This window comes from Ovis canadensis, chromosome 8 (assembly GCF_042477335.2).
Source record: "Ovis canadensis isolate MfBH-ARS-UI-01 breed Bighorn chromosome 8, ARS-UI_OviCan_v2, whole genome shotgun sequence".
NCBI lineage: Eukaryota > Metazoa > Chordata > Mammalia > Artiodactyla > Bovidae > Ovis > Ovis canadensis.
This window is the reverse complement of record NC_091252.1, coordinates 65,194,574-65,204,800: the sequence shown is the minus strand read 5'-3', so window position 1 is coordinate 65,204,800 and position 10,227 is coordinate 65,194,574. Positions and strand designations below refer to the sequence as shown.

At 37.8% G+C, this 10,227-nt stretch overlaps 1 non-coding gene across 1 annotated transcript; it reads right to left on the bottom strand.

Moving 5' to 3' along the window:
- Positions 1 to 7,041: 7,041 nt before the first annotated feature.
- On the bottom strand, positions 7,042 to 7,114 carry TRNAW-CCA (transfer RNA tryptophan (anticodon CCA)). The gene has a single exon. It is a non-coding gene; the product is annotated as a tRNA-Trp (tRNA).
- Positions 7,115 to 10,227: the final 3,113 nt, after the last annotated feature.

Below are 10,227 nucleotides of genomic sequence, written 5' to 3'. Positions count from 1 at the left end.
CAGTGTGTCTCATGATGTACTCTGCATATAAGTCCTCTATTACTCCTTTAATTTTCATTTTTATAACCTATTATTACTCTGCAAAAAAAAGAGACACTATTTTTTAAAGCAAACTTCATATATATATATCTTTTATAATTTTTGTGACTTCATTTTTTTCTCTTTTCTTTAATTTTTAAAATTTACTTATTTATTTTTGAAAATCCAACCTCTACTCTAGATTTTTAATCTTTGCTTTTTGGTATTATCAATTTTGTACCTTTAAGAACCTAATCTTCAGTACCCATTTTTACTTGGGAGCGAGATTACTGGCTTGACTGCTCTCTCCCCCTTTGGACTCTCCTTTTTCTCCACCAGGTTGCCTCTATCTCCTCCCTCCCCCTTCTCTTCTCTACCCAACTCTGTGAATCTTTTTGTGTGTTCTGGACTGTGGAGAACACTTTGAGAGCTGATTACTGGCTGGATCTGTCTCTCTCCTTTTGATTTCCCCCTTTTATCCTCCTGGCCACTTCTGTCTCCTTCCTCCCTCTTCTCTTCTCTGTATAACTCCGTGAACATCTCTAAGCAGTCCAGACCGTGGAGCACACATAGAGAATTGATTACTGGCTAGCTTGCTCTCTCCTCTTTTGATTCCACCCCATCTCATCCGGGTCACCTCTAACTCCCTCCTCCCTCTTCTCTTCTCCATGTAACTCTGTGAACCTCTCTGGGTGTCCCTCACTGTGGAGAAACTTTTCATCTTTAACCTAGATGCTTTATCAATGGTGCTGTATAGACGGAGAAGTCTTGAGGTTACTGTAAAAATAAGACTGAAAACCAGAAGTAGGAGGCTTAAGTCCAAATCCTGAGAACACCAGAGAATTCCTGACTCCAGGGAACTCCTGACATTAATCAACAGGAGCTGACCAAATGCCTCCATATCTACACTGAAACCAAGCACCACCCAAGGGCCAACAAGTTCCAGAGCAAGACATACCATGAAAATTCTCCAGAAACACAGGAACACAGCCCTGAGCTTCAATATACAGGCTGCCCAAAGTCACTCCAAACCCACTGACACCTTATAACTCATTACTGGACACTTCATTGCACTCCAGAGAGAAGAAATCCAGCTCCACCCACCAGAACACTGACACAAGCTTCCCTAGACAGGAAACCTTGACAAGCCACCCGTACAACTCTACCCATAGCGAGGAACCTCCACAATAAGGAGGAGCCACCAATTGCCAGAATACAGAAAGGCCACCCCAAACTCAGCAATATAAACAAGATGAAGAGACAGAGGAATACCCAGCAGGTAAAGGAACAGGAGAAATGCCCACCAAACCAAACAAAAGAGGAAGAGATAAGGAATCTACCTGATAAAGAATTCTGAATAATGATAGTGAAAATGATCCAAAATCTTGAAATCAAAATGAAATCAGAGATAAAGAGCCTGGAGACAAGGATTGAGAAGATGCAAGAAAGGTTTAACAAGGACCTAGAAGAAATAAAAAAAAGAGTCAGTGTATAATGAATAATGCAATAAATGAGATCAGAAACACTCTGGAGACAACAAGTAGTAGAATAACAAAGGCAGAAGATAGGATTAGTGAAGTAGAAGATAGAATGGTAGAAATACATGAATCAGAGAGGAAAAAAGAAAAATGAATTAAAAGAAATGAGGACAATCTCAGAGACTTCTAGGACAATGTTAAATGCCCCAACATTTGAATCATAGGAATTCCAGAAGAAGACATCTTTTTTCTTAACTCATGTCACAGAATACTTGAATTTTATGGATCTGGGTGGGACCCATAGGTCAAAAACTCTACAGTGGAGGAATAGTATACAATACTATGAAGTTATCATCAGTCAAAGGCAAAATGTGGGAAATTCCACAGGTTATATGATTCAGTTACTTCTGGTTTTAATTTTTAAAAAAAACAAATATTACAGATATTTTTAAGCTTAAGGGACATTCAAACAAATGTAAAGTTAAGACTGTAATTCAAATAAATCAATTATAAAATGCAGGAAACTGTCAGGTAAAAATGAACATGGACAGGGTATTAGATTGAGTTTATTTTACTAAGTATAACGATATTGTGATCAGGTTTAAAACTTCTTGTCTCATATATATATATACTGAAACTACAATGGATGAAAATTACATGTTACCTTGGCATTGCTTTAAAAGACACAAAGAAAAAAGAAGGTATTGATGAATAGGAGTAGCAGTATATTGGTGGTTTTTAAAGCTGGATCCATGGGGTTCTATTACATCACCAATTGTCATTTTGAGGATTTTAGAATTTTTTAATAAACTAATGCCTAAAATTGAAAAATTGGCAGAACCCCTTAAGATGAAAGAAATTGAATCTAACTTGATAGGAAATTAAGTTCTTAGAGAGATACAGAGGGTACCTCCTTCCACATCACGCATCCACTAGCCCCACCTTTTTACTGTAGCTGTTGTTGCAGCCACCAGTTGTGCAGAGGTTCACTCTTGCATCTTACTTCAGCTGGTCCTCGTCTCTCTCACGGACTGTTAAGAGGATGATACTCTGCTGTCCCTTAGTTGGGTTGTCGGTAAGAATCCATTCAGCCATTCTGAGACACAGGCAAACCTGACAGTGTGAGAGAGTTAATACCCCAAGGGCATTCCTTGACTAGTGAGAGACTGGGGTTGTTGAAAGTTACCCTCTTTCCCATTCTTTCAGGAGACAATTCTACAGCCTCTTCCTTTAATGGGACTTAGACCTAGTAGCTTACAGTGATCATCTTAACTCTCCTTGGATTATCTGTTTCACTCTGTCCATTGCCCCATCCTTGTTCCCTAGAATGATTTAACAAAACAAGCTACTTGGACGTTAGTTCTTGCCTTAAGCTCTGCTTCATGCGGAACTTAAGAGAGTAAAAGGGAAATTAGATTATAAATCATGGCGAATTTTCTAAGCATTAAACAAACCAGTTAAAATATTCTGTCAATTGAGTGCCCTGGGAAGTCATCTCTGAAATAAAGGGCTTTGCTGAACTATAATACCTATAAAAGACAAAGCTGGATGAGGTAGAATCTTGCAGAGAAAGACTTGAGATCACAATAATGAAAATCTGGCATTTATGAAAAGAAGAGGAAGCTATAAGATAAAGACTGAGCAAGGAGATCTAATGGCAACTCCTTGTAATAGTCCTGCAGGAGCTTTTCAATGGTAGTGGAAACAATCACCACAGTAAAATATTACAAGGGCTTTCAGAGAATGGGAAACTGAAAACATAAGTAAATGAGCCAGCAGAGTGCCAGGGCCTCTCTGACAATGTTAGGTGAGGACTTACAGACTGATGTCTCTGTTACTCTTGCTCTAGACTTAGCTTGTCCTGGAGGCTGGTATACAATTTCTGAGGACAGACGAAGAAACACAAAGAAAGTAACAACAAATTCTCAGCACCAATGTATTTCTCACAGGCTGTGATCTTTCTTTCAAAAAGTCTCTTTACTGGCCTCTTTGAATCCATAAGCAGGAAGTCAGCTATTGCTGGGAGAAATATCAATAACCTCAGATATGCAGATAACACCACCCTTATGGCAGACGGTGAAGAAGAACTAAAGCACAAGTGAAAGAGGAGAGTGAAAAAGTTGGCTTAAAGCTCAACATTAAAAAAATTAAGATCATGGCATCTGGTCCCATCGCTTCATGGCAAATAGATGGGGAAACAGTGGAAACAGTGGCTGACTTATTTTGGGGGGCTCCAAAATCACTGCAGATGGTGACTGCAGCCATGAAATTAAAAGACACTTACTCCTTGGAAGGGAAGTTATGACCAACCTAGACAACATATTAAAAAGCAGAGACATTACTTTGCCAATAAAGGTCCATCTCATCAAGGCTATGGTTTTTCCAGTAGTCATATATGGATGTAAGAGTTGGACTATAAAGAAAGCTGAGCACCAAAGAACTGATGCTTTTAAACTGTGGTGTTGGAGAAGATTCTTGAGAGTCCCTTGGACTGCAAGATCCAACTAGTCCATCCTAAAGGAAATCAGTCCTGAATATTGATTGGAAGGACTGATGTTGAAGCTGAAACTCCAATATTTTGGCTACCTGATGTGAAAAGCTGTGTCATTTGAAAAGACCCTGACACTGGGAAAGATTGAAGGCAGGAGGAGAAGGGGACAAGAGAGGATGAGATGGTTAGATGGCATTACTGACTCTATGGAAATGAGTTTGAATAGACTCCAGGACTTGGTGATGGACAGGGAGGCCTGGCGTGCTGTGGTCCATGGGGTCGTGAAGAGTTGGACACGACTGAACAAGTAAACTGAACTGAACAGCTATTGGAAAGATGATGTGATTGTACATTAACAAGAAGGATCAATCCAAACTAGTAAAGAGTTAAGTGTAGCACATGCAAGTGCTACACAAAAAAATCTAGACGTAAGCTTCACATTTGTGCTTCCCTGGTGACCCAATGGTAAAGAACACACCTGCCAATGCAGGAGATGTGGGTTCAATCCCTAGGTCTGGACGATTCCTTGAAGAAAGAAAATGGCAGCCTGCTCCAGTATTCTTGCCTGGGAAGTCCCATGGATAGAGAATCCTGAAGTGTTACAAGTCATGGGGTTGCAAAAGAGTTGGACACGACTTAGCAACTAAAACAATAGCAAAACTTCACACCATCATGTTTGTCATTGCAAAAAAACAACAATCAAAACCAGTACTATAGGGACTTCCCTGGTGGTCCAGTGGTTTGGAATCCACCTTGCAATGCAGGGGATGCGGGTTAGATCCCTGGTTGGAGAACCACATGTCCCTGAGCAACTAAATCTGAACAGCACAACTAGAGAGTCCCTGTTGCCTCAATAAAATTTTCCACATGCCACAACAAAGTTTCCACATGCCACAACTAAGACTTGATGTGCTTAGTTGCTCAGTCATGTCTGACTCTTTGCAAACCCCATGCACTGTAGCCTGCCAGGCTCCTCTGTCCATTGGGATTCTCCAGGCAGGAATACTGGAGTGGGTTGCCATGCCATTCTCCAGGGAATCTTCCCAACCCTGGGATTGAACCCAGGTCTCCCACATTGCAGGCAGACTTTACCATCTGAGCCACCAGGGAAGCCCTTAAAGACTCGATGTAGCCAAATAAATAAATAAATATTTTAAAAATGAAAAAAAAAAAACCCCACAATATCTGTCAATCTTATTCAATCTTTTTCCTTTTAGAGTTCTGCTTCACTTTATCATATTTAATCAACTTTAAATAGCACTTAAGAAGTGTATAACTGCACATTGGTCACTCTTAAATTGATCTCACCAAGTATTTCCAAGTGGTCTTTCTAGTATTAATTTCTAACCCTCTTCAATTTCAAGATAAGAATCAGTTGAAAGGTACTGAGGTAGCAGAGCTGAGACATTTAGACCTGAAGCACAGTAGCAATGCCCATGGGAAAGGTTTCATTTGCTCACAGGTCTCCATGGTTTTTGAGAGACTGTTTTTTCTTCTTTGAGAAAGCTTATAACCGGAGAAGAGGACCCTTAGGCAACTTCTCTTGGGAATAACAATCACAGATATTCTTAGAGAAAAAAAAAAAAAAAGACTGTCTTTCCTTCCCTGTCACAACTCAGGGAGAAAACTTCTCTTATGATCAGTAAAAGTGAAAACACAACTCTGTCTGAACAACAAACGCAGAAAATACATCATCTTGCCTTTCCTAATTTTCTCAGTTACTCCTTAGGAAAATACTACCATAATTCAGTTAATCAAATTGCCAATTAACTGTATATATGATTCTCACTTGCTATTTAGAATACCTTAGAAATTTATTGTTCAGAAAGCTCTGTAATAAGGCTATTGAGAAGGATAACAATTTTATACAGGCTAAATTTATTATACTGATTTTTTGTGCAATATTTATATTTTTCATAAGTGTCCCCACATTCTTGTTTATTTTTTTATCTTTGTAGAGCATACAAGAAATGTTCAACCAAACACTATTTCATCTTGTATTAATTTAACAGCAAAATCCATGGGTATCTGATAACCAGTTAACAAACCCAGAGACACTGGAGATGTCTATACTTAGTTTTCATTTATACATAACAGAGCAAAATACAACAGCTATTTATGGTTATTGCTTCACCAATTCTGAGAATAAATTTGTTAAGTCATGTGTGCATGGTGTAACTCTTCCATTTTTGTTGTGTTTAATAATACACCCAGAACATTCCAGTGATTAGGGGACTGCCATATCACCTTACCTCGTGATGTGCAATATCTCTTTTTCAGTGATATGCAACAAATTTTTTCCATGCTTACCTCATGTCATTTTATAATCATAAAGATCCCAGAGATGCAGAGCTGAGAAAATCCTTGATGGCAGAAGGAAAATAGTGGAATGACAAAAGGAAGTTCATAAAGATGTCTGACAGGGCAGAGGAGTGGAAGAGGTGCTTCCGAACACTGGATAATCTACTAACCATTCCCTATTAGGAAAGATTCCAGTTTGTATTGTCCAGAGACTCAAGAATCTTTCCTCCACCCATATGAAGCCTCTTTTTAAGTCAGTAAGCACAAGCACTTAATGAACATCGGCTATGTTCTTACCTTGGAGTTTGCACTATGTGGGATTCAAATACACAACAGGGCTTGACCAGCAAGGAGTTTACAATCTATTTCTGATGCTGTAGCTAAGATACAAAAAATCATCAAGGTCTAATGAGTGGTACTTGTCTAAAGGAAATAGTAGCCTGAATCCAAATAAACTCAGTAGGGCTGGGGTTATCTTCATGGACTAGGTAGGGTCTGTAATGGGACTTAAGTGTTGGCCATCATGTTGCAAAACTAAAGGGAGAACAATTCCAGGCACTGGAAATAAACATATATCTGCCCTGATCGAGGGTTAGGTTAATGTTAGGTATCCTAATAAAGGGAAAGGGAAGTAGCTCAGTCGTGTCTGACTCTTTTGCGACCCCATGGACTGTAGCCTGCCAGGCTCTTCTGTCCATGGGATTCTCCAGGCAAGAATACTGGAGTGGGTTACCATTTCCTTCTCCAGAGGATCTTCCTGACTCAGGGATCGAACCCGGGTCTCCTGCATTGGAGGCAGACGCTTTAACCTCTGAGCCACCAGGGAAGCCCCTCCTAATAAAGATAATCCTCAAATTTCTAATGGAGTTGATTAACATGGTTATTGGAGAGAATGTGGGTAAACATTTTAGGGCACAGGGAAAAGAGAAATAAAAATTGTCTATACAAAAGAGAAAGATCAAACACTAAATGAGAGGTTCACTGGTACAGAGCAGTGAGAGGCAAACAAATACTTGAGATGATGGAGGTAATCTGTGATATAGGGCAGAGGAGACAAAAGCAACCAATATTTATGCATGGCTTCTATGCCCAAACAATGTGCTAATTGTCTTATTAAACTACAACCAAATTGAGTATCAATAGTTTTATTATATTATCCTCCAGACATCCCTGATGGCATCCCTAAGTATTGTCTCAATATTGCACAGTCAACCAAGACCAGGTTGTAATTTTGGACATGACTCTCCCTAAAGACTAAGTGATAATAGAAGAGAATTCCTGAACAATAAATAACATATATACTGCAATACAGAGTAGTCCAAGCCCTGGGAGGAGTTTACCCTGGCCTGCCTCTGCATGTTCTTCTCTCAAAACTCTGCTGGCACCTCCAAGCCTCAGAAGTCTCTCTGCCATGATTGAGGTACCATCCAGACCCTGTCTAAAGCAGACTTAACAAAGTGTTGAAGCTTATTTCCTTCAGGGAAGAAATTTGGTTTTCATCCATTATCTCCATTTTGCTCCATCTTCATTTTGCTTCCATTATCTCAGTAAATACCTGTACCAAATCCTCCACACTCTGATCCATCTAATGTGATGACTGCTGTCTACCATTCCAGGCTCTTCAAACTGTAGAGACTTCATCTCCTCTTACAAGATTGGAAGCCACTACTGAGTGTCGACTATCAAGACAATCAAGGTGCTTGTGTACCACTGGGGATATTGGTACGTTGTTTGCCTGTCTTCTCTAAAGTATCATTACCTCTATCACAAAATTAAACCTAACTCCCCAAGGCAGATTTAATTTTTAAATTTTTTTTAAAAGTTCTGAGTACTAGTTTATGCCAGTCTTCCAGAAACTGGAAATATAGTGTCAAACAAAACAGGTAAGGTCTCTCTGCTCTTACAAATTGAGCATCTATTCTGAGAATTTGAGAGATTAGAGCTTTTTCATCAATACTTCATGTATATACCAAGCACACCTCTCCGAACTACATGGCAATGTACTTTTTTGTTTCCATGTCTCTTTCTCATTATATTATAAGCAGTTTAATAGCAAGTACCAGGACTGTTACCTAATGGTCTCTGGTGCCTAGCAAAGCACCCAGAACACAGTTTTGCTCTTCAACATCCAAGCGAGCGTGGCCATTAGTCAATGTTGGTGGAATCACGTTTAATAAATCAAACTTTTCACATATCAAAGATATGTGGAAAGGACACATTTCCTCTGGAAATACTTCAAGGATTACATATATCATAAACCATTTGATAAACGATTTCTTTTTATTGATTGATTAACTTCAATTCTGCCCTCCTTCTCAAGTGTTCTTCATAAGTACGTTGAATTTTTGTCCAAAGGGGAGTAGTTGGTGTTTGGTTTTTACTTTTGCATTGTTTTGCCCACTGTCTAACACATCTGTCCTCTTTCTCTGGAAACTGGGAAACGGCTGAGAGAGAACACAGAACTTCACTAATCCTAAAACATGTTCATTCTGTATCTTTTTTACTTTTCACTGTAAGTAAACAGTTTCTGTTTACCTCTCTTCTAAGGTTTGGATCTTTAAGCTTTGGAAACTTCTGTTTCTTATACACTCTTAACTTTTGAAGAAAAAAGTAACTTGCATTTAGCGAGTTCTGTGTCCATCAGTTTTCTGTAACTTAAGCTGTCACTTCAGCTCCCGAGTCAACAATGTTCTGTGGGGAAGATTAAAGTAGCTTCTGTTCCCATCTTTTCTCTCACACAGGTCAGGGACAAATGTATTATGCAAAATACATATATTGCAGGGCATTATTTTTCTGGAGCAACACAACTGATGTCATTTTCTATTCTTTCTCATCAATTTACTACATTTATATTGCAATATATGTTTACTATTTTTTGTATTCTGGTACATGATTATGACATAATTCCTTAACTAAAAATAAGCACTTTCTGTCTAATATCTCTTTTACTTTCTTTTTTGCAATTTTTTTCACGATTTTGTCTTTTAACTTTGAATTATGACACAGAGATGTTTAAATATTCATGCAGTATTTTCAAAATTTTTAATACTTTTCATTTATGGCTTTTGAGTTTTGTGGTCTTCTCTGCAAGTCCTTTTTAACCACACACTTATTTCATCTATCTTATAAACCTTAACAGTTTAATCTTTAAATTTTTTTGCTAATTTAACCTATTTTGGGCAAGGAATAAAATAGAAATTCCAAATTTTTTTTCAAATAATTATCAAGATGTTTAACTTTATTGACACCATTTTCCCATTACTAATTTCACCAACCTCATTTATCATTAAAAGAAAATCCTTTTCATGGACTTTATATCCATTGATTTGTCTGGATATAATTTCCTCTCTAGTATTAAATTATTTCCATTACTGTACATTGTCCCAATACCCATGGAATTTTTTAAAAGAAAAATAGGTACAGGTTGATAAAAATCAGTTCTATCAAATATTAAGATTTTTATGAAGCTACATGAAAATAATATGAGAAGAAATATATATCCAGAAAATTAATGAACATAAGTTCAAAAAATTCATATTGAAACTTCATACCCTTTTTACTTTCCAAGGTCTCAAATGAGTCTTTATCTCCTTCTCAAAAAGCATCCTCTCATTGTTTAGACATCTCACTATACCTTTTAGTTTCTCACAATTGCTCCTATTGTATTTAATCTAAACTATCAAACATTTAGTATTAGAACCATCTTGTGCCAGTCAAAATGCAGCTGCCCTGGTTAAATTCTTCAATTATTAGACTAAGTAACAATTTGAAGTACTAATTTGCATTCCAGATCCATTTGTAATTTTCACCAGTAAAACTTGGGCAAATCAATCTGACTTGTCGCTATCATGTGGTTGTCTTCATTGCACACTAGTTTTAAATTTCATTTTAACTTTGAAGCAACTTCACTTCATTTATTTACTTTGAATATCAAATATA